This window comes from Giraffa tippelskirchi, chromosome 5, assembly GCF_054371585.1.
Source record: "Giraffa tippelskirchi isolate mGirTip1 chromosome 5, T2T-mGirTip1v1.2.pri, whole genome shotgun sequence".
NCBI classification, from domain to species: Eukaryota; Metazoa; Chordata; class Mammalia; order Artiodactyla; family Giraffidae; genus Giraffa; species Giraffa tippelskirchi.
In genome coordinates, this window is record NC_137279.1 from 73,723,688 (window position 1) to 73,750,438 (window position 26,751).

The window sequence follows — 26,751 nt, forward strand, 5'->3', positions numbered from 1 at the left end:
TGCCTTTATCATTCCTTTATCTGACATTTCTCATTGTCACAAACTCAAAATTCATAGGGGAAGGAGTAAGGCTGACAGTTCAGTTCAGTTCAGTCGCTCAGTTGTATCCGACTCTTTGCAACCCCATGGACTGTACGCCAGGCCTCCGTGTCCATCACCAACTCCTGGAGCTTGCTCAAACTCATGTCTATCAAGTAGGTGATGCCATCCAATCATTTCATCCTCTGCCATCCCCTTCTCCTGACTTCAATCTTTCCCAGCATCAGGATCTTTTCCAAGGAGTCAGCTCTTCGCATCAGGTGGCCAAAGTATTGGAATTTCAGCTTCAACATCAGTCCTTCCAATGAACACCCAGGACTGATTTCCTTTAGGATGGACTGGTTGGATCTCCTTGCAGTCCAAGGGACTTTCAAGAGTCTTCTCCAACACCACAGTTCAACAAGGCTGACAAGTCGTGAGCACAGTGCCCACACTGTAGTAGGTGCCTATACGCATTAACTCTTTTAACTTTCACATCTACTCCACGAGGTAGATAATATTTTTGTGTCTATTGTTTTAGAGAAGGAAGCTAAAACAGTGCTGTCAAGAGCATGCCCCAGGGCACCCAGGGAGTAAACAGCAGAGCTGGATGCCATCTAGGCAGCCCGACTCCAGTATCTTCATCCTCAGCCACCTCACTCTACCAGACAGGAAGGAGCACCTGGTCCAGCCATCTCACTCCCAGAGGAGGAAACAGTGAGGCTCTGAGAGAAGACGTGACTTGCCCAAGGCTGAATAGTGGTGGAGTGGAGAAGGAAATGGCAACCTACTCCAGTGTTCTTGCCTGGAGAATCCCGTGGACAGAGGGGCCTGGTGGGCTGCCATCTATGGGATTGCACAGAGTCGGGCACGACTGAAGCTACTTAGCAGCAGCAGCAACAGGGACCCAAACCCACACCTACAAACTCTCAATCCAGTGCTTTTCATTCATATGCCCTTAGTCACTTCTAATTTCAGATCTTCCTCCCACAGAAATAAAGACACTTCTCTCAAAACTGAGGAAAAGCAAAGCAACAAATTATATTGCGTCTAGCTTAAGAGTGCCCTTCCCAACCAACAAATCCAGGCATGTCAGCAGAAACTGTGATTGTGTGGAAATCGGATGTGGTTTTTCCCTTCTTGGTAAAATGACCTGTGGCAGTTGAGAAGAGCTCCCCTGGGCGCTGGGAGCCAGGGAGTTCCTGGGGAGAGCTTTACCTCAGGAGACCTGGGTGGAGGAGGGGCTCGGGCTGGAGGCGGTTGGCTTGCTGCATCCGGTATAGTGAGGGGACAGCAGAGAGGGCTGGTGGATGTGAAATATTTGCAGTGTGAGAGCAGGTAGGGCACAAGGACTACATCTTGCTTTCTTGTTGTTTCCTGGAGGAAGCCCCAACCTGCAGACCTCTGCCATGATATCATCCTAGCTCTTAGGATTCTGTCCACTCGGAGAGCCAGAGTCATTGCTTACACTTCCTTTCCTAGAGGACTTTCTCCCCCAAGGTCGCCTAAACCTCCATCAGAATTCAGATACAGAGTAATTCAGTCAGCATGCTGAGCAAGAGCCTGCTCTTAGATGTGAGCTGTGATTTTCAGCTTAGGGCCCTAACTTAAAGCAAGATGCAGTTCCTCCAGGAATTTCCCTCATCACCCTCCTTGCGCTCTTTCCCCTTGGTCTCTCCTTGGCACCTGGAGACTTATTTTGAGATCTGGTCACTTTCAGGTTATGTTGGTTGAACTGTTCTAAAATCTCTCTCCCAACAGACTTGACGCTTGAGATGGACTGAGGCTGTGTCTCCTCCCCATCATAGAGAGCACTTCAGCAAGTGACTGCTGCTGCTGCTGCTGCTAAGTCGCTTCAGTTGTGTCCGACTCTGTGCGACCCCATAGACGGCGGCCCACCACGCTCCGCCATCCCTGGGATTCTCCAGGCAAGAATACTGGAGTGGATTGCCATTTCCTTCTCCAGTGCATGAAAGGGAAAAGTGAACGTGAAGTCGCTCAGTCGTGTCCAACTCTTAGCGACCCCATGGACTGCAGCCTACCAGGCTCCTCCATCCATGGGATTTTCCAGGCAAGAGTACTGGAGTAGGGTGTCATTGCCTTCTCCATCAGCAAGTGACTAGATAGTCCCTTTTAGTTTGAGAAACTGAGGTCAAGTTCTTGCTTGGATATACACTCCATGATGGCAGGGATCTTCTCTGTTTTGTTCACTAGTTTACTTCCAAAATGCAGCATGTAGCAGACACTCCATAGAAATTTCTTAAGTGCATGAATTAATGACAGGGAATGCATGTGTGCACACTAAGTCCCTTCAGTTATGTCCTACTCTGTGAGACTGTATGGACTGTAGCCCTCCAGGCTCCTCTGTCCATGGGATCCTCCAGGTAAGAATACTGGAGTGGGTTGCCATGCCCTCCTCCAGGGGATCTTCCTGAACCAGGGACTGAACTCAGGTCTTTTATGTCTCCTCACTGGCAGATGGGCTCTTTACCATTAGTGCCACCTGGAAGCCCAATGACAGGGAATGGGACCTCCCCAAAACGGAGACAATTGCATGGTTCCTTGGTGTTTCCACACACCCACCTGTACAGGGTTTTGGTAAGTTCAACATGAAGAGTTTGCCTGCTAGGCTGGGAGCCTGGTGGGAAGGGGCCCTGGATTCATACCACAGAAACACTATTTTTCTATGCACCTAAAGTGAAGCACTTCCATAGAAAAATCAGAGAAGCCAGGCCTAAAGCATTTGAATGCCTCTCTCTCAGTGTACAAAACAACCAGCCCCCAAGAAGGATTGAAGGCAGTATTGAAGTATTGAAGCGTTGAACTGTACAGGCCTTTTTCTCTTTTGATGTGTGCATCTATGTTGAGAAGTTAAACAAAATGTGGTAACAGAAAAAAAATTCTGAACATGACATTTTAAAGACATTGAAAAATTAACAGATAGGAAAAAAAAGTCAATTTGACTAGCTGTGTCAAAGTTCTGTAAAAATTAGTTATTTTTGCCTGGTGCCCTTGAAACACTTAAGCACATTTTAAGTACCAGAGTAATTTGTCACCCCTAAAGCTTTTCTTGTAATAAAATCAATATTGAAACACAGAAAAAAGTTAATCATGTACCAACTGTAGATCTAAGAAGTCTAATTCACTCCTTTGAGAAACTGGTAAAATATATAAGATGCCCCACTCCCCAGCAAAGAGCACATGTACACACAAACTTTTTCTCTGATGCGCATCTATAGACCTTCAGGAGTCTGCAAACTCTAAATCTAAAACCTTAAAAGACTTGGATTTGGGTCTATTTTTGACACTTGTTGGCTGTGTAACTTTGGACAGGCCAACCTCCCTGTGCCTCTTTCCTCATCTCGAGAAATGGGGGTGATATTTTCTGCCTTAGCCGCTCGCATCCAAATCATATGCTGTATGCATGTGTAAGGAATGATAAACACACAGGGAGGGGTGCTCATCTGGAAAGGAAGAGGTGCCTTTTCTCCCTACCTATTTATTCAAGAGCAAGTTACAACCTGCTCAGTGATGGAAATCACAGAAAGGGAAATTGATCTGATGCTAGAAGAGAGCTGACCACCCTTCTTTCTGTTGGGTTTGTTCATGGTAGTCTTGCTGGTAGAAAGGTTTTCACAGGGCTGGGGCTTGGGTCATTTCCTCCCTTAGGAAGAAGCAAGAGTGAACAATTCCAGGCTCTTCTTAGATTGACAGCCCCCACTGTGCGTGGCAAAGCCAATGATGCTGAGTTACGGAATGAGCCCTGGACTTAGAGTGACTAACCATCCCAGTTTGCCTGAGAAGAAGGAATTTCCTAGGACACATGATTTTTAGTCTTAAAGACAGAAAAGTCCGGGGCAAACCAAGATAAATTGGTCACCACGAGTTGGACTGAGAAAGAAGAACTAGATCTGAGCTCTGGTTCTGCCACTTACCAGCTGTGTGAACTTGGACAAGTCCCATAAGGGCTGTCTTCTACTAGCCTCGGTTTTCTCATGGGGCAAATGAGGAATTGACAAGATGACACATAGGACAGATCCTAGCTGAAGGAGGAAACTCAACAGATGCTTTTTTTTTTTTAATCTGAAAATGCAAGCAACAGGAGCATAACTCACTCTGCTTTCCTCTTCTCCACCAATAATTCTCCCATTCACAAATGTTGGTCTTCCCTCATAGCTCACTTGGTAAAGAATCCACCAGCAACACAGGAGACCCCGGTTCAATTCCTGGGTCAGGAAGATCCACTGGAAAAGGGATAGGCTACCCACTCCAGTATTCTTGGGCTTCCCTTGTGACTCAGCTGGTAAAGAATCTGCCTGCAATGCGGGAGACCTGAGTTCGATCCCTGGGTTGGGAAGATCCCCTGGAGAAGGGAAAGGTTACCCACTCCAGTATTCTGGCCTGGAGAATTCCATGGACTGTTTAGTCCATTGGGTCACAAAGAGTCGGACATGACTGAGCGACTTTCATTTTCACAAATGTTAATAGCATCAGTCCATCATTCCATGCACTCCAAAGCATTTCCTCATATGGTAGTGCTTTATACTCAAAATATCACATAAGTAGAGAGATGTCCTTATAGCTTTTCCAGATGGGGAAACGGAGGCTCAGTGATTAGAGGAGCAACCAGGTAGAGCTAGAACTCCAACCTAATCACCTTGGCTCTTAGTCCAGGTCTCTTTCTTCAAGACCACTCTCCTCCTTTCCCCCTGTGGAGCAGCTGCCAGCCCTTCCTCCAACCTGGGGACTCCAGGCCTCCAGGACACGACTGAGTGACTTCACTTTCACTTTTCGCTTTCATGCATTGGAGAAGGCAATGGCACCCCACTCCAGTACTCTTGCCTGGAAAATCCCATGGACGGAGGAGCCTGGTAGGCTGCCATCTAGGGGGTCGCACAGAGTCGGACACGACTGAAACGACTTAGCAACAGCAGCAGCAGATATCAAGAGGTGGGGCAAGGGTGAACCTTGGGGAAGGCTGTTCACCCCCATTACACATACTCCTGATCATTTCTTGGCACCACAAGATTTCAGGGCCGAGAACATTCTTTCCCTCTGAACCCATGGAGGTCCTCTTAGAGCTCAAACTTGTTTCAGTCAGATCTTTCTCAGGATAAGAAAAGCAGGAATCACATCCCCTTGGCTTTGTGCTTTGAGAATACCCTGGGCAGGAATCAAGCTGTGAGGCTCGCCCCGTTATGGGCCCTTGGAGGCTGAGAAAGCTGATGGAAGGAGAACAGAAACACAGCCATTCCCTGCATCACCTTCTCATTCTTATCCTGCTTCACCTCTCCATTCCCGACAGTGCAGAGATTTTGCTTAGAAGGATTTACTTTTACCCATTGGAAAAGTCATCTTTGTTTTGGTACAGGAAAATTATAGAAACCAAAGAAAGACAGACGAAAAGAAAAATAGTCACTCATAGTCATTCTATCCAAGAATAACCTTGGTGTCTTTGAAAGAAAAGTTATGACCATCCTCAGTTCAGTTCAGTTCAGTCGCTCAGTCGTGTCCGACTCTTTGCAACCCCATGAATCGCAGCACAGCAGATGTTGGCAATTTGATCTCTGGTTCCTCTGCCTTTTCTAAAACCAGCTTGAACATCTGGAAGTTCACAGCTTATTAAAAAGCAAAGACATTACTTTGCCGAAAAGGTCCATCTAGTCAAAGCTATGGTTTTTCCAGTAGTCATGTATGGATGTAAGAGTTGGACTATAAAGAAAGCTGAGCGCAGAAGAATTGATCCTTTTGAACTGTGGTGTTGGAGAAGACTCTTGAGAGTCCCTTGGACTGTAAGGAGATCCAACCAGTCCATCCTAAAAGAAATCAGCCTGAATATTCATTGGAAGGACTGATGCTGAAGCTGAAACTCCAATACTTTGACCACCTAATGTGAAGAACTGACTCATTTGAAAAGACCCTGATGCTGAGAAAGATTGAAGGCAGGAGGAGAAGGGGATGACAGAGGATAAAACGGTTGGATGGCATCACCAATTCAATGGACATGAGTTTGAGTAAACTCTGGGAGTTGGTGTTGGACAGAGAGGCCTGGCGTGCTGAAGTTCATGGGGTTGCAGAATCAGACATGACTGAGCGACTGAACATTTTCTAACCTGGGATCATTAGAGAAAAATGTTTAGAGGGTGCACACAGCAACTATAACTCTATGTCCTAACCCTCACAAGGGCCCTAACTCAAGTCTGTCTTAGTCACTGATATATTCATTCACCAAACAATCACTGGGCCCTTACAACTTATCAGACACTGGGCTCAGTTCTGAGGATACAGTGGTGGACAACACAAACAGTCCTGCCCCTACAAGCCTTGGAGCAATAGGGGATACAGGTCATCAACCAGCCATGGTCACTACATCATCCTGAGAATTCTAGAGCTGGTCTCTGTGCTAAAACCTTCCAATGTATTGTTTCATCTTACAATTCTGCGTTTGCTAGGGAGCTTCAGTCATGTCCGACTCTTTGCAATCCTATGGACTGTCACCCACCAGGCTCCTCTGTCCACGGAGATTCTCCAGGCAAGAATGTCTCCTGCATTGACAGATGGGTCCTTTACAACTGGCGCCATCTGGGAGGAGGGCCTATATTCAGCCACATTATAGACTGAGAGAAATTAGGTTAAAAAGAGCTTGACTGAACAAGACCATAGAGCTAGTAAGGGAGGACATGGGATCTGGACCACCGAGTCTGACTCTGGGGTGGGGCGAGGGTCATAACAGTGCTGCCCTGACAGAAGCTGTGAAAGTGAAAGAAAGTGAAGTTGCTCAGTCGTGTCCGACTCTTTGGGACCCCATGGACTGTATAGTCCACCAGGCTCCTCGGTCCATGTCCATGGGATTTTCCAGGCAAGAGTACTGGAGTGGGCTACCATTTCCTTCTCCAGGGGATCTTCCTGACCCAGGGATCGAACCCAGGTCTCCTGCACTGCAGACAGACGCTTTACCGTCTGAGCCACATGGGAAGCCCTCACAGACAGAAGCTGTACAGGAGCCTAACTAGGTCCACAGGTCAAGGAAGGGCTCCCGACAGAAGTGAGATTTAACTGGAAATATGGTGGAGGAGCACGGAAAAAAAAAAAACTGGTGGAGGAGATGGATTCTTTCCTCTTGATCACCCACGGGGACTCCAGTGCCATCCCCCAGGAGTCCTGCCCCTCCTTCGTCCCGAGCTGCGCCCTCAAGGCCCTCATGTCTGCATCCTCATGTGTCTTGCTCTTAGCCTTTCCATCCCAGGTATTCTGCGTGAACGTTCCTCAGGGCCCCACTCCAGACTCTTCCTCGGCACCCTGCCCTGTTTCCTCCTCTCAGGAATCTTGGAAACTTTCATCCCCTCTTCCTCTCAAAATGTTCAGTCTTAGCCCAGAACCCCAGCTTTCCCAGCACTGATTATTAATCACATTTCAGAATAAACTGCCATGCTCAAGTTCCCCCACATTCCGGGCAAGGTGGGGCAGGGACATGATGCGGAAAAATCTGGGACTTTCAGCTGCCTGCTACCCCAGAAAGTCAGGGCAAGAGCAAGGCCTGTGGCAACCTGAACAGCCTAGGCAGCCCCCCTAAGTTAAGGTGCAGACCAAGCCCTCTCCCTGGGTGCAGTTAGCGTCCATTCCAGTCGGTGCACTTTCCCATCCGCTTTCCCCCAAGGGACCCCGGGTTCCCAGGGCAAAAGGGAGCTGGATTCAGATCCCAGGGTGGCAGTCGCTAGAGGAACCTGTCCCTGACTCCTTTCTGCCTCTTCGTGGCTCTCCAGGCCTGGGGCAGCTCAGAAATGCCTGGCAAGTGGCAATACCTGTACCCACCTGCTGCAACGGAAGCCACGGGGAAGAAGTGATGGCGCTGAAGCAGGGACTAAGCTTTTGCCAAAGGAAGACACACCCATACTCGGTCAGCCCTGAACACACTTCCTCTTCCCGAGGATTCCTCTTTCCCGAATTCTAACCTCAGGGAACTCCCAGAGCCTGAGGGGGGAGGAGGAGCAGGGAGGGGGCCAGTGGTGACGTCCTGTTCACGGGAAAAGCCGGATGTGAGAACAAAAGGAACTTCTGACAAGGAAGACTACCTCTGAAAGCTGCACAAGTCATTGTTGTTGTAGTAGCAACAGTAATATCAGCTGCAAACACTTTTGTGTGAGGCACTGTTTCAAAAGGCTTTTTATACTTGAGCTCATTTAATCTTGGGTCCAAGAGAATCTGCTTTGCTGAGACCCTTTTACAGGTGCTGGGTCCTGTTGCTGACATTGGTCCTGGTATTCTGACAGCATCGTTTTAACTCACAAAGTCTGCTTTAGCATCACATCATTCATCAATTCAACGTGCTGAGCTGGGATATATCTACTATATCCCACTGTCCATGAAATTATCAGTAAATAACCTATAATAGGAATAGAAAAGAGTTTTATTTGAGCCAAACTGAGGACTGTGGCCTGGAAAATAGCCTCTCAAATAACTCTGAGGAACTGCTCTGGAGAAGTCTGGTTTTTAGCAGTTTTATGTCTTGTCACAACAAAGAACATCAAGCAAGTTAGCAATACACTCCTTCAAGGTTCCAAAAAAAATAGATCAGCACATCCACAGCAAGTCAGTATGGCCTTAACACCTGAGAAAGGAGTCTTATTGTCAAAAGAGCACCAGCATTTGTGTCCCAGGAAGGGAGGCATTTAATCTTTATATTTAACATGGACATTTTTTACTTCTGGTCAATGTGCCCTTTAACAATTTAAGCAGAGGTACAAGGTCTGTTTGATAGGCCACAAACAGGCCGTTCCAGTTAGCGTAAAATTCAAGAACTCGTGTACAAGTCAGAATGACTTCCCCATGCCATGATACATGAAAATTTATTTTACCACCACACACTGGCCATACAAAAACACAACAGTTCCTTCCTATAAAGAGCTAAGGGTCTAATGGGACAGACAGACAAAAGGACAATTGATCACAGGGGGATAAGTGTTCTGAAAGGGACACACATATGAGGGGGACACAGTGGAGAGATACTTAACGCAAATCAAAGTATATGGGGTAAAGGATATCAGAGAAGGTGGAGGTGACCGCTTAGCTGAGTCTTCAAGGATGCATAGGTGTTAGTCAAGGAAAGACAAAGAAGGACACGCTAGGTGGAGGCCTGGAGATGGGTGAAGATGGCAAGTCCTGAGAAACACATGTCGGCCAACACAGACAGAGTTTGAAAGCAGGGTGGGAAGAAGGGTCATAGAAAGGCATGAGGCAAGATCACCAGATCCTCAGAATTTACACTTAATAAGCTTATGTCAAAGGAGTCTCACTACATTAGGCCCCTGCTGTCCTTCAAGCCATCAGAGCAGATGCCAGGTGGAATAAAGGCTATTCTCACCAACCCATGCCCAAATTCCATATTCACAAGCAAACAAATGATTTACGGTTTAAAGTCACTATTTTGAGATGGCTTATTTTCAGCAAGAGATGATCAAAATAATCACTTTAAAGATGGGGGCAGCCATGGAGGAAAAGGAGTAGTAAATGAAAAGCATCATCACTAGGTACTAGTATCTTGATCCTCCTAGGCCCCATGTTTTGTTAGAAGCATGCATTGTTTGCTAACATCTGAAAGCTAATTATATCAGCCAATAAATATTAGTATATAATTCTAGATGGTGCTAAAAGGGCCTTTAGGCTCCAAATGCAGAGCACATCCCCAGAAACTGTATACACGGATAGGAATGAGGTAGGATGCTAGTAGCTCAAAGGGTACAGACTAATAAAGTGATATCAACCTAAAGGGGGTGTTCTAATAGCTAGCCATAGACATCCACCCTTTCCCTTGTCCTGTCAATGATTTTTATCAATCACTTGGTTGAATAAAAGTTAGGAGATAGGGCTTATCAAAGTCACTGAAGATATGAAGCTTGGAAGGCTAACGCGCATATGAAATGATGGAATGAGAATCCTAAAATATTTTGGCAACTGGAGGGATAATACAAGACTCTATGTTTGAATCTAAAAAGAAAGTTTTCACGAGTATAGAATTTAAAAGGTGTGGCCTAGCCATAGGATATATGAGAATCATCTCAGAGTTCAGACTTTGGACTGAACTTAGGCACTGGGCTAAGATAAATGAGAGTCTACACTTTAGCTAGAAAACTTGGTGAGTCTTGAAACCTACTTAAACCTCTCTGAGCCTTAGTCTTTCCTTGTAAGAATTAAAGATAATTCATTTAAAGAGCAGTTTCTGGCACAAAGTGATGGCTCAATAAATGGCCAGCAGAGATCTAAGTTGTTTGCTAAGGTGTTTCTAAAGCTATGATAACCCCCTAATCCCTACAGAGTCTAGGAAAGAGAACTTTCTCTGGTGACAGAAATGTTCTATAATCTGCACTGACCAATATGGTAGCCACTAGCCACATATGGCGACTGAGCCCTTGAATATGGCTGTTGCCACTGAGGAACTAAATTTTTTATTGTAATTAATATAAATGTGAATGGCCACTTGTGACTAGGGGTTGCAAATTGGACAGCCCAGGTCTCAATGATGTTAAGACACGCTTAACTCTAAACCTAAGTAGGATCTGGAGAGAAGGGAAAACCTTCACTCCTCTTCTTTGTAAACTTCTGCATTAGTTGACTTTTTCATTATAACTAATGTGTACAATTTTATAAACTTTGACACATGTCTACCTTCATAAAACCATCCCTTCAATCAAGACTATGAACTAACCAGCTCCCTAAAAAGACTTCTCCTGCTCCATTGCAGTCCTTCCCTCCTGCCCCTCTCACTTGTGGCCTGGCTCTCTCTTCCTCCAAGATAACCACTGGTCTGCTTTCTGACAACAGAGGTTAGTTTGGATTCTCTAGTATATTATATAAACAGAATCATATAAGATACTGTCTTTTTTTGTCTGACGCCTTAAACTCACTATAATTCATCCCTGAGATTCATCCATGGTGTTACATGTATGAGTAGTTCATTTCTCTTTACTACTGAGAAGTATTCATTTAGTTCAGTTCAGTTCAGTCGCTCAGTCATGTCCGACTCTTGGCGACCCCACGGACCGCAGCACACCAGGCCTCCCTGTCCATCACCAACTCCCAGAGTTTAACTATCCATTGCTGCCACAATTTCTTTATCCGTTCACCTTCTAATGGACATCGGGCTGTTTGCAGTTTCAAGCTATTGCAAATAAAGCTGGTATTTGTCTAGAAGTTTTTATGCAGACACATGGTTTCTTTTCTCTTAGCCAAATATCTTGTAGTGAAATGATTGGATCATGCAGTAGGTGTCTGTTTAGTCATTTAAGAAACTGCAAAACCATTTTCCAAATTGGTTGCGCCGTTTTATGTTTCCAGCAACAGGAATCCTCGCCAAAACTTGGTAGGCCAGTCTATTTAAATTTTAGCCGTTCTAATAAATTTCAGTGTGGTAGTATCATCTTGTGGAGAAGGCAATGGCACCCCACTCCAGTACTCTTGCCTGGAAAATCCCATGGACGGAGGAGCCTGGTAGGCTACAGTCCATGGGGTCGCTAAGAGTCGGACACGACTGAGCGACTTCACTTTCACTTTTCCCTTTCATGCACTGGAGAAGGAAATGGCAATCCACTCCAGTATTCTTGCCCGGAGAATCCCAGGGACGACGGAGCCTGATGGGCTGCCGTCTATGGGGTCACACGGAGTCGGACACGACTGAAGCGACTTAGCAGCAGCAGCAGCAGCAGCAGTATCATCTTGGGGTTTGTGTGAGTGTGTGTGGTTGGAGATGTCAGGGGTTTCTTTGTTTTAATTTTTGGCTGCCCTGGGTCTCGTTGCCTGCAGGCCACTCTTTGTTGCAGTGTGGGGGTTCCTCAGTGTGGTGGCTTCTCTTGCTGTGGAGCACAGGCTCTGGGGTTCACCAGCTTCAGGAGCTGAGGCTCACGGGCTCTAGAGTGCAGCCTCAGTAGGCGTACTCACGGGCCTAGTTGCCCCACAACACCGGGATCTTCCTGGACTGGGGATCCAACCCATGTCCCCTGCATTGGCTAGTGGACTCTCAACCACTGGACCACCAGGGAAGTCCTGTCAGGTTTGTTTTGTTTTTTTTTAAATATAGATGATGTATAATATTATATAAGTTACAAGTGTACAATGTAGTGATTCATGATTTTTAAAGGTTATATTCCATTTGCATAAAACACCAACAAAAACAAAAAAGCTACTATAATAAAATATTGGCTACCTTCTCCATGTTGTACAATATATCCTTCAGCTTCCTTTATTTTATTTTTTAAATTTTTATTGGAGTATATAGTTGATTTATAATGTTGTGTTAGTTTCAAGTGTACAGCAAAGTGAATCAGTTATACATATACATGTGTCCACTCTTTTCTTTTTCAGATTCTTTTACCATACAGACCATTACAGAGTATTCCTTATAGCTTATCTTATACCTAAGAGTTTGTACCTCTTACTCCCCTACCTACCTCTGTACTGGCCCCTTCCCTATCCCCCACCCCACCCCCGCCGGTAACCATTGCTTTCTCTAATGACTCGTGATGTTGAGCATCTTTCCATTGTCTATTTGCCATCCAATATCATATTTGTGGTGAAGTGTCTGTTCACATATTTTGTCCATTTTTTTAAGTTTACTTTTTTTTAAATTTTTTTATTGGAAGATAACTGTTTTACAATATTGTGCTGGTTTCTGCCATATATCGACATGAATCAGCCACAGGAATACATATGCCCCCTCACTCTTGAACCTCCCTCCCGTCTCCCACCCCATCCCACCCCTCTAGGTTGTCACAGAGCACTGCATTGTGCTCCCTGTGTCACACAGCAAATTCACGCTGGTTATCTATGTTACATATGGTAATGTGTCTGTTTCTCTGCTACTCTCTCAATTCGTCCCACCCTCTGCTTCCTCCACTGCATCCCCAAGTCTGTTCCCCACGTCTACGTCTCCACTGCTGCCCTGCAAAAAGGTTCATCAGTACCATCTTTCTAGATTCTACACGTATGCATTAATATACAATATTTATCTTTCTCTTTCTGACTTTGTACAATAGGCCCTAGGTTCATCCACCTCATTATGACTGACTCAAATGCATTCTTTTTTATAGCTGAGTGATATAATGTATATGTTAACCACAATTTCTGTATCCATTCCTCTGTCGTAGACATTTAGGTTGCTTCCATGTCCTAGCTATTATAAAGAGTACTACAACGAGCACTGGGGTGCATGCATCTCTTCAGTTATGGTCTCATATGCCCAGTAGCGGGATTGCTGGGTCATATGCTAGTTCTATGCCTAGTTTTTTAAGGAATCTCCAGTCTCCATACTGTTCTCCATAGTGGCCGCATCAATTTACATTCCTACCAGCAGTGCAAGAGAGTTCCCTTTTCTCCACATTCTTTCCAGCATTTACGGTTTGTAGATTTTTTAATGATGGACATTCTGACCCTGACTAGTGTGAGGTGATACCTCAATGTAGTTTTTTGCATTTCTCTAATAATAAGCAACGTTAAGCATCTTTTCATGTGTTTGCTGGCCATCTCTATGTATTCTTTGGAGAAATGTCTGTTTAGGTCTTCCACCCACTTTTTGATTGGGTTTGTTCGTTTTTCTGATATTGAACTGCATGAGCTGCTTGTATATTTTGGAGATTAATCCTTTGTTAGTTGCTTCATTTGCAATTAATTTCTCCCATTCTGAGGGTAGTCTTTTAATTTTATTTATTGTTTTCTTTGCTGTGCAAAAGTTTTAAGTCGAATTAAGTCCCATTTGTTTACTTTTGTGTTTTTTTTCCATTACTGTAGGAGGTGGGTCAAAGATTTTGCCGTGATTTATGTCAAAGAGTGGCCTGCCTATGTTTTCCTCTAAGAGATTTATAGTTTCTGACCTTAATTGCCCATTTTTAAAATCGAAGTTTCTTATTACAAAGTTTTAAGAATACTTTATATTTTCTGAAGACACATTTTTTTATCACATACATGTTTTGAAAATATTTCTCCCCATTCTGTGGCTTGTCTTGACATTATTTTAACAGTGCCTTCTAAAGAGCAAAAAATTTTTATCTTGGCGACGTCTGTTAGAAATTAATAAGCAGAAACCTCTATTAAATAGACTTGGGAGTCCAGGAAGGGGAGCATCCACTCCTTGTGATGGTAACAGCCCAACAGAAAGAGGAAACAGCAAGGAGTTAACCAATGACAAGCCATGGACTCTGCGTTATATCCCTCCCAACTGCTTTTCCTGCCATGGTGGCAGACCTCGAATTGCAATTCTCTGCTGATCCCAAATAAACCCTTCTTTGCTGGAGAAATATTTAGTGGTTTATCTGTTTCAGATAAACAAGTCCAATTATCAAGTTATTCTTTTATGGATTGGGCATTTGGTGTGATATCTTTGGAATCTTTGCCTAAGCCAAGGTCACAAGATTTTTCTCTCATGCCTTCTTTTAGAAGTTTTATAGTTTTAAGTTGTACATTTAAATCTATGATCCCTTTTACACACAGTGTGTGATAAGGATCAAAGCCTATATTTTTTTAAATATGGATATCCAATTGTTACAGCACCATTTACAAAGACTATCCTTTCTTCACTGAATGCCTTTATGTCTTTGTCAAAACTCAGTTATCCAAACTTTTGCATAGCAAAGGAAACTATAAGCAAGACAAAAAGACAACCTTCAGAATGGGATTGAAGCAACCAACAAAGGATTAATCTCCAAAATACACGAGAAGCTCATGTAGCTCAATATCAGAAAAACGAACAGCCCAATCAAAAACTAGGTGGAAAAAAATAAAAAAAAATAAAAAAAAAAACTAGGTGGAAGACCTAGACAGATATTTCTTCAAGAAGACATACAGGTAGACAACAAATAAATGTAAAGATGTTCAACATCGCTCATTATTAAAGAAATGCAAATTAAAACTACAATGAGCTATCACCTCACACTGGTCAGAATGGTCATCATTAAAAAAAAAAATCTACAAACAATAAATGCTGGAGAAGATGTGGAGAAAAGGGAACCCTCTTGAACTGTTGGTGGGAATGCAATTTGATACAGCCACTATGGAGAATAGTATAGAGGTTCCTTAAAAAAAATAGGAATAGAACTACCATATGACCCAGCATATACCCTGAGAAAACCATAATTCAAAAGGACACATGTACCCCAATGTTCATAGCAGCACTATTTACAATAGCCAGGATACGGAAGCAATCTAGATGTCTATCAACAGATGAAAGGATACAGAAATTATGCTACATATGTACAACAGAAATGTACTCAGCCATAAAAAGGAATAAATTTGAGTTAGTTGTAGTGAGGTGAGATGGATGAACCTCGACCCTGTTATATAGAGTGATGTAAGTCAGAAAGGGGAAAAAAGCATTGCATATTAAAGCTTATGTATAGAATCTAGAATAATGGTACTGGTGAACCTATTTGCAGGGTAGGAATAGTGATACACACATAGAGAACAGACTTGTAGACACAGCAGGGGGAGGGAGAGGGTGGGTGGGACGAACTGAGAGAGAGGCATTGACACCACGTGTAAAATAGATAGCTAGCAGGAGGCAGCTGTATAACACAGGGAGCTCAGCTCTGTGCTTTGTGATGACATAGAGGGTGGGATGGGGTGGGAGTGGAGGGTGGGAGGAGGGTGGAATGGGATGGGAGGGAGCTCAAGAGGGAAGGGATATGTGTATACTTATGGCTGATTCAGTTTTACAGCAGAAACCAGCACAACATTATAAAGAATTATCCTCCAATTAAAAACAAATTTTTAAAAAAATCAGTTATTCAGATGTGTGCAGCTGTATTTCTGGAGACACTATTCTGTTTCACACACTGCCTTGATTACTACTTGTAACAGGTCTTGAAATCAGTAAGTGTTAGCCCTGTAAATTTATTCTTTCTCAAAATTGTTTTGGGTATCCTCAGTCCTCTGAACTTCTACATGAATTTTAGAATAATCCTGTCAATTTCTACAAAATGTGTCTGTTGGAATTTTGCTTGGTATTTATTGAATGTATAGATTAATTTGGGGAGAATTGCTGAGTTAATACCATGAGTCTTCAAACCCGTGAACAAGACAGCTTTGTTTCTTCCTTCCCAATCTTCCTCTCATTTGTTTGTTTGTTTGTATATGTGTGTATTTGTTTTGCCTCATTGTAGTAGAGCTTGGATCTCAAATACAGCATTAAATACAGGTGATGAGAGTTCATATTCTATTGTTTCTGGTATTAGGAAGAGGGTATTTAGTCTTTCTCCATTAAGTATGATTTTAGCTATAGGTTTTCCAAAGGTGCCTCTTAGCAGATTGAGGAAATTGTTTTTTAATACAAGAATTTGGTGCTATAAATTTCCCCCTAAGTATTGCTTTAGTAGCAGTCCACAAATTTAGAAGTATGTTATTTAGTTTCCAAATATTCAGGGATTTTCCAAATATTTTTCTCCTATTTATTTCTGATTTAATTCTGTTGTGTTTGTGTGTGTAATCTCCAGTTTACTTTTGACTAGTATATAGTATGGTGTATCTTTTGGCATTTTCTGTATTTTTTTACTTTTAACTTATTTTTATCTTTAAAATATTTTTCTTATAGACAGAAGCATATAATTCAGTCTTATTTTTTAATCCAATCTAGTGAGCTTTGCTTTTAAATTAAGGCAATCAGGCATTTAATGTGATTATTGATATGTTAGGTTTAAGTCTACCTGCTGGCTCAATTCAGTTCAGTCGCTCAGTCATGTCCAACTCTTTGCAGCCCCATGGACTGCAGCAAGCCAGGCCTCCCTGTCCATCACCAACTCCTGGAGCTTGCTCAAACTCATGTCCATTGAGTCGGTGATTCCATCCAACCATCTCATCCTCTGTCATCCCCTTCTCCTCCTGCCTTCAATCTTTACCAGCATCAGGGTCTTTTCAAATGAGTCTGTTCTTCACATCAGGTGGTCAAAGTATTGGAGCTTCAGCATCAGTCCTTCCAACGAATATTCAGAACTGATCTCCTTTAGGAAGGACTGGTTGGATCTCCTTGCAGTCCAAGGGACTCTCAAGAGTCTTTTACAGCACCACAGTTCAGAAGCATCAATTCTTCAGCACTCAGCTTTCTTTATAGTCCAACTCTCACATCCATACATGACTACTGGAAAAACCATAGCTTTGACTAGACGGACCTTTGTTGACAAAGTAACGTCTCTGCTTTTTAATATGCTGTCTAGGTTGGTCATAGCTCTTCTTCCAAGGTGCAAACATCTTTGAATTTCATGGCTGCTGTCAGCATCTGAAGTGATTTTGGAGCCCAAGAAAATAAAGTCTGTCACTGTTTCCATTCATTCCCCATCTATTTGCCATAAAGTGATGGGACCAGATGAGATATTTGTTTTTTGAATATTGAGTTTTAAACCAGCTTTTCACTCTCCTCTTTCACTTTTATCAAGAAGCTCTTCAGTTCTTCTTCACTTTCTGCCATAAGGGTGGTGTCATCTGTGCATCTGAGTTTATTGATATTTCTCCAGGCAATCTTGATACCTGCTTGTACTTCATCCAGCCCAGCATTTCTCATGATGTACTCTGCATATAAGTTAAATAAACACAGTGACAATATACAGCCTTGACATACTCCTTTCCCAATTTGGAGCCTGTCCGTTGTTCCATGTCCAGTTCTAACTGTTGCTATTGACCTGCATATAGATTTCTCTGGAGGCAGGTAAGGTGGTCTGGTATTCCCATCTATTGAAGAATTTTCCAAGGTTTGTTGTGATCCACACAGTCAAAGACTTTAGTGTAGTCAATGAAGCAGAAGTAGATGTTTTTCTGAAACTCTCTTGCTTTTCTATGATCCAATGGATGTTGGCAATTTGATCTCTGGTTCCTCTGCCTTTTCTAAATCCAGCTTGAACATCTGGAAATTCTCAGTTCATGTACTGTTGAAGCCTGGCTTGGAGAAAGTTGAGCATTACTTTGCTAGCGTGTGAGATGAGTCCAATTGTGTGATAGTTGAAACATTTTGGGCATTGTCTTTCTTTGGGATTGGAATGAAAACTGACCTTTTCCAGTCCTGTGGCCACTGCTGACTTTTCCAAATTTACTAGCATATTGAGTGCAGCACTTTCACAGCTCATCTGTTAGGATTTGAAATACCTCAACTGGAATTCCATCACCTCCACTAACTTTGTTCATAGTGATGCTTCCTAAGGTCCACTTGACTTCACATTCCAGGATGTCTGGCTCTAGGTGAGTGATCACACCATCATGGTGTGGTGACAGAATGATCTGTGTTCATTTCCAAGGCAAACCATTCAATATCACAGTAATCCAAGTCTGTCCTGACCACTAATGCCGAAGAAGCTGAAGTTGAACGGTTCTATGTAGACCTATAAGAACTTCTAGAACTAACAACCAAAAAAGATGTCTTTTTCATCATAGGGGACTGGAAGTAGGAAGTCAGGAGATATCTGGAGTAACAGGCAAGTTTGGCCTTGGAGTACAAAATGAAGCAGGGGAATGGCTAACAGAGTTTTGCCAAGAGAACACACTGGTCATAGCAAACACCCTCTTCCGACAACACAGAAGATGACTCTACACGTCGACATCACCAGATGTAATCAATCTGATTATATTCTTTGCAGCCGAAGATGGAGAAGCTCTATACAGTCAGCAAAAACAAGACTGGGAGCTGACTGTGGCTCAGATCGTGTACCCCTTATTGCAAAATTCAGGCTTAAATTGAAGAAAGTAGGGAAAACCACTAGACCATTCAGGTATGACCTAAATCAAATCCCTTATGATTATACAGTGGAAGTGACAAAGAGATTCAAGGGATTAGATCTGATAGACATAGTGCCTGAAGAACTATGGACAGAGGTTCACGACATTCTACAGGAGGCACAGATCAAGACCGTCTCCAAGGAAAAGAAATGCAAAAAGGCAGAATGGTTGCCTGAGGAGGCCTTACAAATAGCTGAGGAAAGAACAGAAGCAAAAGACAAAGGAGAAAAGAAAAGATATACCCATTTGAATGCAGAGTTCCAAAGAATAGCAAGGAGAGATAAGAAAGCGTTCGTCACTGATCAGTGCAAAGAAATAGAAGAAAACAATAGTATGGGAAAGTCTAGAGAGCTCTTCAAGAAAATTAGAGATACCAAGGGAACATTTCATGCAAAGATGGGCACAATAAAGGACAGAAATGGTATGGACCTAACAGAAGCAGAAGATATTAAGAAGAGGTGGCAAGAATACACAGAAAAACTACACTACAAAGATCCTCATGACCTTCTGGCTGTTTGTTTTCTATTTGTATCATCTGTTCTTTTAACGCCTTCTTTTTCTGACTTCTTTTGAATTCATGAAATGATGATGATAACAACGATGATAAGGAGGAGAAGGATTCCATTTTGTCTCCTTTGCTGGCTTATTGGATCTTTCCAGGTGGCACTAGAGGTAAAGAACCCACCTGCCAATGCAAGAGATGTAAGTTCAGTCCCTGGGTTGGGAAGATCCTCTGGAGAAGGAAATGACAATCCACTCCAGTATTCTTGCCTGGAGAGTCCCATGGACAGAGGAGCCTGGCAGGTTGCAGTCCACAGAGTCACAAAGAGTCAGGCACGACTGAAGGGGTTTAGCACACTGGTTTATTACATATAACTCCTTGTTTTGTTGTTTTAGTGGTTGTCTGAAGGTTTAATAGACATCTTTCACTTATCACAATCTACTTCCAAATCATATTATGGCAGGCTCCTTTGCCCATGGGATTTCTCAGGCATGAATACTAGAGTAGGTTGCCATTTCCTACTCCAGGGGATCTTCCTGACCCAGAGATTGAACCCAAGTCTCTTGCATCTCCTGCATTAGCAGGCAGGTTCTTTACCACTGCACTGCCAGCTGGGAAGCCCTATATTATGCTACTTCATGTTAAATATAAAACCTTACAATAGTGTACTTCCATTTCTCCACTCCCAGACTTTATGCTATTTTTGTCATATTTTGCCCATGCTTATTGTATCAACTCAAAAATACATTATTTCTACTATTTAAACAGTTATTGTTTAAAGAGATTTTTAAAAGAAAAAATTGATGCACTTATTCATGTAGCACCATTTTCAGTGTTCTTTAAACCTTTGTGTGCATTCAGATTTCCATTTAGTATCATTTTTCTTCTCTCTAAAGGATTTTCTTCAATATTTACTTTAGTGCAGGCCTCCTGGCAATGAATTCTTTTAACTTCTGTACATCTAAAAAGTTTTTATCTTCATTTTCAAAAAGTTATTTTCACGAGTTATAGAATTGTAGATTGACAGATTTTTTTCAGTCCTTTAAAGATAATGCTCCACGGTCTTTTCACTTGCATTGTTTCCAATGAGAAATCTGCTATCAATTTCATCTTTTTCCTCTGTACATAATGCATCCTTTTTATCTGACTACTTCCAAGACATGTTTATGATTTGCCTTAGAGTCATTTTCTTGTTAAGACTATGCTTTACATAGAATTGTTTTGCTTCCATTTTGCTCATTCTAATCCCCAAATCATGTTGCTAATCATGTAGAATTGACCTAATCCAGAAAGCCACATACATAACAACAAATAAAGGGGTAGCTTAACTCAATATTTAAAAAGGACTTATATGACTAAGAACTCACCCCATGGAAAGAAAACCACAGGCATTTGACCAGGTAATTTGGTCAGCTAGCCATTCTTGAAAGTAAAATTTTGATTACTACTTTTTATATTTCCTCTGCAGTAGTTTAAAGACATCACTCCCAAATCTCCTTGACCCTCTTACCACTAAGAAGTGAGATCTACATCTCCTGTCCTTGAATCTGGGTTTTGTAACTACTTGACTAATGGAATTCAGTAGAAGCAACACTGGCCATTTTCTGAGCCCAGACTTTGAGACTCTATCACTTCTTACTTTCTCTCTGAGGATGCTTGTTCTTTGACCCCAACTACTATACCATAGGTGACCCCAAATTGCTGGAGACAAGCCCACATGGAGAGGTGGCTCATAGCCCAGCATCTTGAGAGCCTAGACTAGTGAGCCTAGACAAGTCTAGAACCTAGACTCCCAGAGAGACAGCTCCAGCCACATGAATGACATCTAAAAATGGATCTGCCCAAACCTAGCTGTTTCAGCTAACATCATGTGGAAACAACGTTAACCTGTTAATGTTTCAAACTGCAGCTAAACTGCTCAAACTGTAGATCTGGCAACAAATGAATGTTTATTGTTTTAAGCTTCTATATCTTTAGATGATTGGATGCATCAGTTCAGTTCAGTCGCTCAGTCGTGTCCGACTCTTTGCGACCCCATGAATTGCAGCACGCCAGGCCTCCCTGTCCATCACCAACTCCCGGAGTCTACCCAAACCCATGTTCATCGAGTCGGTGATGCCATCCAATCATCTCATCCTCTGTCATCCCCTTCTCCTCCCGCCCCCAATCCTACCAAGCATTAGGGTCTTTTCCAATGAGTCACCCTTCGCATGAGGTGGCCAAAGTACTGGAGTTTCAGCTTCAACATCAGACCTTCCAATGAACACCCAGGATTGATCTCTTTTAGGATGGATTGATTGGATCTCCTTGCGGTCCAAGGGACTCTCAAGAGTCTTCTCCAACACCACAGCTCAAAAGCATCAATTCTGTGGCGCTCAGCTTTCTTCACCGTCCAACTCTCACATCCATACGTGACCACTGGAAAAACCATAGCCTTGACTAGATGGACTTTTGTTGGCAAAGTAATGTCTCTGCTTTTAAATATGCTATCTAGGTTGGCCATAACCTTCCTTCCAAGGAGTAAGCGTCTTTTAATTTCATGGCTGCAGTCACCATCAGCAGTGATTCTGGAGCCCAAAAAAATAAAGTCTGACACTGTTTCCACTGTTTCCCCATCTATTTCCCATGGAGTGATGGGACCAGATGCCATGATCTTAGTTTTCTGAACGTTGAGCTTTAAGCCAACTTTTTTACTCTCCTCCTTCACCTTCATCAAGAGGCTCTTTAGTTCTTCTTCACTCTCTGCCATAAGAGTGGTGTCATCCGCATATCTGAGGTTATTGATATTTCTCCCGGCAATCTTGATTCCAGCTTGTGTTTCTTCCAGCCCAGCGTTTCTCATGATGTACTCTGCATATAAGTTAAATAAGCAGGATGACAATATACAGCCTTGACGTACTCCTTTTCCTATTTGGAACCAGTCTGTTGTTCCATGGCCAGTTCTAACTGTTGCTTCCTGACCTGCATACAGGTTTCTCAAGAGACAGGTCAGATGGTCTGGTATTCCCATCTCTTTCAGAATTTTCCACTGTTTATTGTGATCCACACAGTCAAAGGCTTTGACATAGTCAATAAAGCAGAAATAGATGTTTTTCTGGAACTCTCTTGCTTTTTCGATGATCCAGCGGATATTGGCAATTTGATCTCTGGTTCCTCTGCCTTTTCTAAAACCAGCTTGAACATCTGGAAGTTCACGGTTCACGTATTGCTGAAGCCTGGCTTGGAGAATTTTGAGCGTTACTTTACTAGCATGTGAGATGAGTGCAACTGTGTGGTAGTTTGAGCATTCTTTGGTATTGCCTTTCTTTGGGATTGGAACGAAAACTGACCTTTTCCAGTCCTGTGGCCACTGCTGAGTTTTCCAAATTTGCTGGCATATCAAGTGCAGCACTTTCACAGCATCACCTCTGAGGATTTGAAATAGCTCAACTGGAATTCCATCACCTCCACTAGCTTTGTTCGTAGTGATGCTTTCCAAGGCCCACTTGACTTCACATTCCAGGATGTCTGGCTCTAGGTGAGTGATCACGCCATCGTGATTATCTGGGTCGTGAAGATCTTTTTTGTACAGTTCTTCTGTGTATTCTTGCCATCTCTTCTTAATATCTTCTGCTTCTGTTAGGTCCATACTATTTCTGTCCTTTATCGAGCCTATCTTTGCATGAAATGTTCCTTTCGTATCTCTAATTTTCTTGAAGAGATCTCTAGTCTTTCCCAATCTGTTGTTTTCCTCTATTTCTTTGCACTGATCGCTGAGGAAGGCTTTCTTATCTCTCCTTGCTATTCTTTGGAACTCTGCATTGAGATGGGAATATCTTTCCTGTTCTCCTTTGCTTTTTGCTTCTCTTTTCTTCCCAGCTATCTGTAAGGCCTCCTCAGACAGCCATTTTGCTTTTTTGCATTTCTTTTCCATGGGGATTTTCTTGATCCCTGTCTCCTGTACAATGTCACGAACCTCTGTCCATAGTTCGTCAGGCACTCTGTCTATCAGGTCTAGTCCCTTAAATCTATTTGTCACTTCTACTGTATACTCATAAGGGATTTGATCTAGGTCATACCTGAATGGTCTAGTGGTTTTCCCTACTTTCTTCAATTTAAGTCTGAATTTGGCAATAAGCAGTTCATGATCTGAGCCACAGTCTGCTCCTGGTCTTGTTTTTGCTGACTGTATAGAGCTTCTCCATCTTTGACTACAAAGAATATAATCAATCTGATTTCGGTGTTGACCATCTGGTGATGTCCACGTGTAGAGTCTTCTCTTGTGTTGTTGGAATAGGGTGTTTGCTATTACCAGTGCATTCTCGTAGCAAAACTCTATTAGCCTTTGCCCTGCTTCATTCTGTACTCCAAGGCCAAACTTGCCTGTTACGCCAGGTGTTTCTTGACTTCCTACTTTTGCATTCCAGTCCCCTATAATGAAAAGGACATCTTTTTTGGGTATTAGTTCTAGGAGGTCTTGTAGGTCTTCATAGAACCGTTCAACTTCAGCTTCTTCAGCGTTACTGGTCGGGGCATAGACTTGGATTACCGTGATATTGAATGGTTTGCCTTGGAAACGAACAGAGATCATTCTGTCGTTTTTGAGATTGCATCCAAGTACTGCATTTCGGACTCTTTTGTTGACCATGATGGCTACTCCATTTCTTCTAAGGGATTCTTGCCCACAGTAGCAGATATAATGGTCATCTGAGTTAAATTCACCCATTCCAGTCCATCTTAGTTCGCTGATTCCCAGAATGTCGACGTTCACTCTTGCCATCTCCTGTTTGACCACTTCCAGTTTGCCTTGATTCATGGACCTAACATTCCAGGTTCCTATGCAGTATTGCTCTTTACAGCATCGGACTGCGTCTATCACCAGTCACATCCACAGTTCGGTATCGTTTTTGCTTTGGCTCCATCCCATCATTCTTTCTGGAGTTATTTCTCCACTGATCTCCATTAGTATATTGGGCACCTACTGACCTGGGGAGTTCATCTTTCAGTGTCCTATCCTTTTGCCTTTTCGTACTGTTCATGGGGTTCTCAAGGCAAGAATACTGAAGTGGTTTGCCATGCCCTTCTCCAGTGGACCACTTCCTGTCAGAACTCTCCACCATGACCCATCCGTCTTGGGTGGCCCCACACGGCATGGCTTAGTTTCATTGAGATAGACAAGGCTGTGGTCCGTGTGATCAGATTAGCTAGTTTTCTGTAATTTTAGTTTTAGTGTGGCTGCCCTCTGATGCCCTCTCGCAACACTTACCGTCTTACTTGGGTTTCTCTTACCTTGGGCCTTGGGTAATTCCTCTTGCCGCCGCCACCGCCGCCGGCCCCAGCCCCCCGCCCGGCCTAGCCCCTGTCAGCCGCCGCCCCCGGCCACCGGCCCGGCCTAGCCCCTCTCGGCCGCCGCCTCCTGCCCCCGGGCCCCGGCCCGGCCTAGGCCCTCTCGGCCGCCGCCCCCGGCCCCCGGCCCCCCGCCCGGCCTAGCCCCTGTCGGCCCCCGGCCCCTGGCCCCCGGTCCGGCCTAGGCCCTGTCGGCCGCCGCCCCCGGCCCCCGGCCAGGCCTAGCCCCTCTCGGCCGCCGCCCCCGGCCCCCGGCCCCTGGCCCAGCCTAGCCCCTCTCGGCCGCTCCCGGCCCCGGCCGGGCCTCGCCCCTGTCGGCCGCCGCCCCCGGCCCCCAGCCAGGCCTAGCCCCTCTCGGCCGCCGCCTCTGGCCCCCGGCCCCCGGCCCCTGGCCCCCGGCCCAGCCTAGGCCCTGTCGGCCGCCGCCCCCGGCCCCCGGGCCCCGGCCAGGCCTAGCCCCTGTCGGCCGCCGCCCCCGGCCCCCGGCCCCCCGCCCGGCCTAGCCCCTGTCGGCCCCCGGCCCCGGCCCCTGGGCCCCGGCCAGGCCTAGCCCCTGTCGGCCGCTGCCCTCGGCCCCCGGGCCCCGGCCCGGCCTAGGCCCTCTCGGCCGTCGCCCCTAGCCCCCGGTCCGGCCTAGCCCCTCTCAGCCGCCGCCCCCGGCTCCCGGCCCCCGGCCCGGCCTAGCTCCTCTCGGCCACGCTTCTGCGCCAAGCCGTCGCAGCCGCCTCGCTTCTGCCGATAAACAGAACATCTTCCCTAAAAAACTAAACCCTAAATCAATATCTCAGATAAGCAACCTCTGTTCTGATCAACTGTGGATCCACTCTGATCCAACTCTAGTCTCTTATATGATCCAAAGTGTCCTGTTTTGTTTTTCTTATGCACTAGGATAATCCTGTCATTCCAGAGAACTCATAGCTATTTGTATAAAGCACCTGTTCTTCAAGCATCTGTTTATGTTCCAAGTGTGTTCTAATTAGAGCTTTTTAACTGATTTCTTCCGAAACTCTGATTCCCTCCATTAGGCTCTGCAAAATACTGCTTACCTGCTCAAAGTGGTAATCATTGTCTCTTGCTAGTCTTCTAACCTAACACACTCTGACATCTGTCTTCTCTGCCTAAGCAACATTCTATTCAGTGGATGCATTCTCTACCAGCTTTAGCTGGTTAAACTCACATCTAGTATGAGAGTCTTTCTTTAAAACTTCCACCAATTCTTCAGCACTGAATCAGTTAAGGTTCAGTCAAGAAATCAAAACCACACCAGTTATTTGAATGTTGTCATTGTCTAGTTCCTAAGTTGTGCCTGACTCTTTTGCAACCCCATGGACTAAAATCACTGAGCCACCAGGGAAGCTCCCATTATTTGAATAGAGAGAGTTTAATACATGTTAGTGCATATGAAGATCTTAAGTAGATAACTATTAGTCAGGGATCTCCAGAGAAACTCAACTAAAATCTCTTAATGTATAAACAAATTTTTATTAGTTTTATTTTATTTATTTATTTTATTGAAGTATAGCTGATTTACAAAGTAAGTAAATTTACAATGCAAATGAGAAGCCCATGCCCCATAATAAAGAGTAGCCCCCCACGACTAGAGAAAGCCCATGCAGCAACAAAGACCCAGTGCAGCCCAAAATAAAATAAATAAATTTAACATATTAAAAAGCAGAGACATTACTTTGTCAACAAAGGTCCGTCTAGTCAAAGCTATGGTTTTTCCAGCAGTCATGTATGGATGTGAGAGTTGGACTGTAAAGAAAGCTGAGCACAGAAGAATTGATGCTTTTGAACTGTGGTGTTGGAGAAGACTCTTGAGAGTCCCTTGGACTGCAAGGAGATCCAACCAGTCCATCCTAAAGGAAATCAATTCTGGGTGTTCATTGGAAGGACTGATGTTGAAGCTGCAACTCCAATACTTTGGCCACCTGATGCAAAGAGCTAACTCATTTGAAACGACCCTGACACTGGGAAAAATTGAGGGCAGGAGGAGAAGGGGATGACAGAGAATGAGATGGTTGGATGGCATCACCGACTCAATGGACATGAGTTTGGGTAAACTCCGGGAGTTGGTGATGGATAGGGAGGCCTGGCATGCTTCGATTCATGGGGTCGCAAAGAGTCGGACACAACTGAGCAACTGAACTGAACTGAACAATAAAAAT